General features: G+C 46.6%; 1 long non-coding RNA gene across 1 annotated transcript; it reads right to left on the reverse strand.

Moving 5' to 3' along the window:
• Nucleotides 1–230: 230 nt before the first annotated feature.
• Nucleotides 231–1,007, reverse strand: LOC121843110. Its single transcript, XR_006081445.1, has 3 exons — nt 979–1,007; nt 616–948; nt 231–284 (listed from the first exon to the last, which is right to left on the reverse strand). It is a non-coding gene; the product is annotated as an uncharacterized LOC121843110 (long non-coding RNA).
• Between the last annotated feature and the right edge of the window lie 5,311 nt (nt 1,008–6,318).

The following is a 6,318-nucleotide window of genomic DNA, read 5'->3' on the forward strand; positions in this document are numbered from 1 at the left end:
TTATTCACATCCTCATTAAACCCATTCACGTCCTCATTAAACCCATTTTAACTCATTAAACCCATTCACATCCCTCATTTAACCCATTCAACCTAACCCATTCACGTCCTCATTTAACCCATTCACGTCCTCATTTAACCCATTCACATCCTCATTTAACCCATTCACATCCTCATTAAACCCATTCACATCCTCATTAAACCCCATTCACATCTCATTTAACCTATTCATCCTCATTAAACCCATTCACGTCCTCATTTAACCCATTCACGTCCTCATTTAACCTATTCACATCCTCATTTAACCCATTCACATCCCTCATTTTTAACCTCATTAAGCCACATTCCGTCCTCATTTAACCCATTCACGTCCTCATTTAACATTCACATCCTCCATTTAACCCATTCACATTTAACCCATTCACATCCTCATTTAACCCATTCACATTCATTTAACCCATTCACATCCTCATTTAACCCATTAACCTCATTAAACCCACATCCTCATTAAACCCAAATCCTCATTAAACCCATTCATCCTCATTTAACCCTCATCCTCAAAACCCATTCACGTCCTCATCGTCCTCATTTAACCCCATTCACGTCCTCATTTAACCTATTCACGTCCTCATTTAACCCATTCACGTCCTCATTTAACCCATTCACGTCCTCATTTAACCCATTCACATCCTCATTAAACCCATTCACATCCTCATTAAACCCATTCACGTCCTCATCGTCCTCATTTAACCCATTCACGTCCTCATTTAACCCATTCACATCCTCATTTAACCCATTCACATCCTCATTAAACCCATTCACATCCTCATTAAACCCATTCACGTCCTCATCGTCCTCATTTAACCCATTCACGTCCTCATTTAACCCATTCACGTCCTCATTTAACCTATTCACGTCCTCATTTAACCCATTCACGTCCTCATTTAACCTATTCACGTCCTCATCATCCTCATTTAACCCATTCACGTCCTCATTTAACCCATTCACGCCCACAATTAACCCATTCACGTCCACATTTTCAGTTAGCTGTCCTATCACCAGCAGCCATTTTCAGTTAGCTGTCCTATCACCAGCAGCCATTTTCAGTTAGCTGTCCTATCACCAGCAGCCATTTTCAGTTAGCTGTCCTATCACCAGCAGCCATTTTCAGTTAGCTGTCCTATCACCAGCAGCCATTTTCAGTTAGCTGTCCTATCACCAGCAGCCATTTTCAGTTAGCTGTCCTATCACCACCTCACTGGCCAGTGATGAATGAGTGAATGAGTACGTGTGAATGATGTTGTGAAAGGATGAAGGAAGGTAGCAGGATGTCCAGCATGTCAGCAGCCCAGTTCTAGCAGCTGATAGGAGAAGGGAGGGGAGGAGGGGAGGGAGGAGGGGAGAGAGGCAGTGAGGGAGGATGCAGCTGATAGGAGAAGGGAGGGAGGAGGGGAAGGGGAGGGAGGGGGCAGTGAGGAGGATGCAGCTGATAGGAGAAGGGAGGGAGGAGGGGAAGGGGAGGGAAGGGAACAGCAGTGAGGAGGATGCAGCTGATGGGAAGGGAGGGAGGAGGAAGGGAGGGAAAGACAGTGAGAGGATGCAGCTGATAGGAGAAGGGAGGGAGGAGGAGGGGAAGGGGAGGGAGGGAGGGGGGGCAAAAGGAGGATGCAGCTGATAGGGAGAAGGGAGGGAGGAGGGAGAGAGGAGGAAGGGGGAGAGGGGCAGTGAGGGGAGGGATGTAGGGCTGGAGGGGGAGGAGGGAAGGGGAAGAGGAGGAAGGGGAGGAGAGGAGAGGCAGTGAGGAGGATGCAGCTGATAGGAAGGGAGGGAGGAGGGAAGAGAGGAAGGGGAGAGAGGGGAGGCAGTGAGGAGGATGCAGCTGATAGGAGAAGGGAGGGGAGGAGGAGGAGAGGGGAGGAAAGGGGAGGGAGGGGAGCAGGGGAAGAGGGAGGAGGGAGGGCTGAGAGGGGAGGGCTGGGGGAGGGAGGGAGGAAAGAGAGGAAGGGGAGAGAGAGAGAGGCAGTGAGGAAGATGTAGGGCTGGAGGAGGAAGAGAGGGAAGGGAGGGGAGGAGGGAGGATGTAGGGCTGGAAGGGAGAGGAAGGGGAGAGAGAGAGGCAGTGAGGAGGATGTAAGGGCTGGAGGAGGGGAGGGGAGGGAAGGATGTAGGGATGGAAGGGAGAGAGGAGAGACAGTGAGGGAGGATGTAGGGCTGGAGGAGGGGAGGGAGGAAGGGGAGAGGCAGTGAGGGGAGGATGTAAGGGCTGGAGGGGGGGGGAGGGGAAGAGAGGAAGGGGAGGGAGGCAGTGAGGAGGATGCAGTGGAGGAGGGAGGAGGGAGAGAGAGGCTGGAAGGCTGGAGGGAGGGAGGAGGAAAGAGAGGAAGGGGAGGAGCAGTGAGGAAGATGAGGGGCTGAGTGAGGGAGGATGAATCCTCTCCCAAGGGCTGGAAGGCTCGGGGAGGAGGAGACTCTGGAAACCTCCTGAGAAAGGAAGGGGAGAGAGAGAAGGAGGGAGGAAACATTCAGAGGAGGAGGAGTTGAAACATTCAGAGAGAGGAGGAAGGAAGGGTTAACAGAAACATTCAGAGAGAGAGAGAGGAGGAAGAGGAAGAGCAGAAACATTCAGAGAGGGAGGATGTGAAGGGCTGGGGAGGGGAGGGAGGAGGACAAGAGAGGAGAGGGGAGAGGAAGAGAAACATTCAGAGGCAGTGAGGGAAGATGAGGGAGCTGAGATGAAGTGTTGTCTAACCTGAGAGCAGGTTACGGAAGAAGGAAGCTCCTCTCCAGCTTGTCAATAGGGAGGTAGGGAAGAGCCTCCGAGGAAGAGTCAAGAGGAAGTCAGATGAACTCTGGTCATACACCACCACCTCCTGACCGCCAAGGGAGAGAGAGAGAGGAGGAAGATGAAGAGTTGCAGAAGCTCCAACTAGGAGAAAAAGAAGAGAGGAAGAAGAAGGTTAACAGAAACATTCAGAGAAGAGAGAGGAGGAAGATGAAGAGTTAACAGAAACATTCAGGAGAGAGAGAGGAGGAAGATGAAGAGTTAACAGAAACATTCAGAGAGAAGGAGGAAGATGAAGAGTTAACAGAAACATTCAGAGAGAGAGAGAGGAAGAGGAAGAGTTAGCAAGAAACATTCCAGGGAGAGAGGAGAGGAAGAGGAAGAGTTAACAGAAACATTCCAGAGAGAGATGAGAGGAAGATGCAGAAACATTCAGAGAGAGGAGGAAGATGAAGAGTTAACAGAAACATTCAGAGAGGAGAGGAAGGAGGAAGATGAAGAGTTAACAGAAACATTCAGAGAGGAGGAAGATGAAGGGTTAACAGAAACATTCAGAGAGAGAGGAGGAAGATGAAGAGTTAACAGAAACATTCAGGGAGAGAGAGGAGGAAGATGGAGAAACATTCAGGAGAGAGGAGGAAGATGAAGAGTTAACAGAAACATTCAGGAGAGAGAGGAAGATGAAGAGTTAACAGAAACATTCAGGGAGAGAGAGGGAGGAGAAGATGAAGAGAGAAACATTCCAGGAGAGGAGGAAGATGAAGAGTTAACAGAAACATTCAGGGAGAGAGAGGAGGAAGATGAAGAGTTAACAGAAACATTCAGAGAGGAGGAGAGGAAGATGAAGAGTTAACAGAAACATTCAGAGAGAGAGAGAGGAAGAGGAAGAGTTAACAGAAACATTCAGGGGAGAGAGGGGGAGGAAGATGAAGAGAGAAACATTCAGAGAGGAGGAAGATGAAGAGTTAACAGAAACATTCAGAGAGGAGGAAGATGAAGAGTTAACAGAAACATTCAGAGAGAGAGGAGGAAGGGTTAACAGAAACATTCAGAGAGGAGGAAGATGAAGAGTTAACAGAAACATTCAGAGAGGAGGAAGATGAAGGGTTAACAGAAACATTCAGAGAGGAGGAAGAGGAAGAGTTAACAGAAACATTCAGGGAGAGAGGAGGAAGATGAAGAGTTAACAGAAACATTCAGGAGAGGAGGAGGAAGATGAAGAGTTAACAGAAACATTCAGAGAGGAGGAAGATGAAGAGTTAACAGAAACATTCAGAGAGAGAGGAGGAAGATGAAGAGTTAACAGAAACATTCAGAGAGAGAGGAGGAAGATGAAGAGTTAACAGAAACATTCAGGGAGAGAGAGGAGGAAGAGTTAACAGAAACATTCAGGGAGAGAGGAGGAAGAGTTACTCAAACAGTCTTGTAATCTAAAACAAACAAACACACACTCACAATCAGCAATCATTGATTATGTATTGCTGGTCTAAATATTTTAGTGATCAGACAATCACAAAGTCAACACTCAGACCACTGGCTGCCCGGCAACACAATCCCAAAGCAGAACCTGTCATTCTCCCTCTGAAACACAACATCATGAATAAACAGAACCTGTCATGTCTCTCTGAACCAGGAGGAGCTGTCATTCTCCCTCTGAAACACAACATCATGAATAAACAGAACCTGTCATGTCTCTCTGAACCAGGAGGAGCTGTCATTCTCCCTCTGAAACATCATGAATAAACAGAAACATCATCATGAATAAACAGAACCTGTCATGTCTCTCTGAACCAGAAGGAGCTGTCATTTTGGTATAACTAGTTGAGACGTTTTACCAGTCAGGTTGATATGTCATGAACCTGTCAGGTTGATATGTCATGTAACCAGATATCAGGTTGATATGTCATGTCATTTTGATATGGCCTGTACCAGTCAGGTTGATATGTCGTTGTACCAGTCAGGTTGATATGTCATGTACCAGTCAGGTTGATATGTCATGTACCAGTCAGGTTGATATGTCATGTACCAGTCAGGTTAATATGTCAGGTTGATATGGTCATGTACCAGTCAGGGTTGATATGTCCTGTACCAGTCAGGTTGATATGTCATGTACCAGTCAGGTCAATATGTCATGTACCAGTCAGGTTGACATGGCCTGTACCAGTCAGGTTGATATGTCCTGTACCAGTCAGGTTGATATGTCCTGCACCAGTCAGGTTGATATGTCATGTACCAGTCAGGTTGATATGGCATGTACCAGCCAGGTTGATATGTCCTGTACCAGTCAGGTTGATATGTCATGTACCAGTCAGGTTAATATGTCAGGTTGATATGTCATGTACCAGTCAGGTTGATATGTCAGGTTGATATGTCATATACCAGTCAGGTCGATATGTCATGTACCAGTCAGGTTGATATGTCATGTACCAGTCAGGTTGATGTGTCCTGTACCAGTCAGGTTGATGTGTCATGTACCAGTCAGGTTGATATGTCATGTACCAGTCAGGTTGATATGTCATGTACCAGTCAGGTTGATATGTCAGGTTGATCCATGTACCAGTCAGGTTGACATGTCAGGTTGATATGTCATGTACCAGTCAGGTTGATATTCCATGTACCAGTCAGGTTGATATGTCATGTACCAGTCAGGTCAATGTCAGGTTGCTATGTAATGTACCAGTCAGGTTGATATGTCATGTACCAGTCAGGTTGATATTCCATGTACCAGTCAGGTTGATATGTCATGTACCAGTCAGGTCAATGTCAGGTTGCTATGTAATGTCAGGTTGATATGTCATGTACCAGTCAGGTTGATTCCATGTACCAGTCAGGTTGATATGTCATGTACCAGTCAGGTCAATGTCAGGTTGCTATGTAATGTACCAGTCGGATTGATATGTCATGTACCAGGCAGGTTGATATGTCATGTACCAGTCAGGTTAATATGTCATGTACTAGTCAGGGTGATATGGCATGTACCAGCCAGGTTGATATGTCATGTTGATATGTCATGTACCAGTCAGGTTGATATGTCAGGTTGATATGTCATGTACCAGTCAGGTTGATATGTCATGTACCAGTCAGGTTGATATGTCATGTACCAGTCAGGTTGATGTGTCATGTACCAGCCGGTTGATGTCAGGTTGATATTCCATGTACCAGTCAGGTTGATATGTCATGTACCAGTCAGGTCAATGTCAGGTTGCTATGTAATGTACCAGTCGGATTGATATGTCATGTACCAGGCAGGTTGATATGTCATGTACCAGTCAGGTTAATATGTCATGTACTAGTCAGGGTGATATGGCATGTACCAGCCAGGTTGATATGTCATGTTGATATGTCATGTACCAGTCAGGTTGATATGTCATGTACCAGTCAGGTTGATATGTCATGTACCAGTCAGGTTGATATGTCATGTACCGGTCAGGTTGATGTGTCATGTACCAGCACGGTTGATGTGCCAGGTTGATATGTCCTGTACCAGTCGGGTTGATATGTCAGGTTGATATGTCCTGTACCAGCCAGGTTAATATG

Source organism: Oncorhynchus tshawytscha, unplaced genomic scaffold (assembly GCF_018296145.1).
Source record: "Oncorhynchus tshawytscha isolate Ot180627B unplaced genomic scaffold, Otsh_v2.0 Un_contig_2671_pilon_pilon, whole genome shotgun sequence".
Classification (NCBI taxonomy): Eukaryota; Metazoa; Chordata; class Actinopteri; order Salmoniformes; family Salmonidae; genus Oncorhynchus; species Oncorhynchus tshawytscha.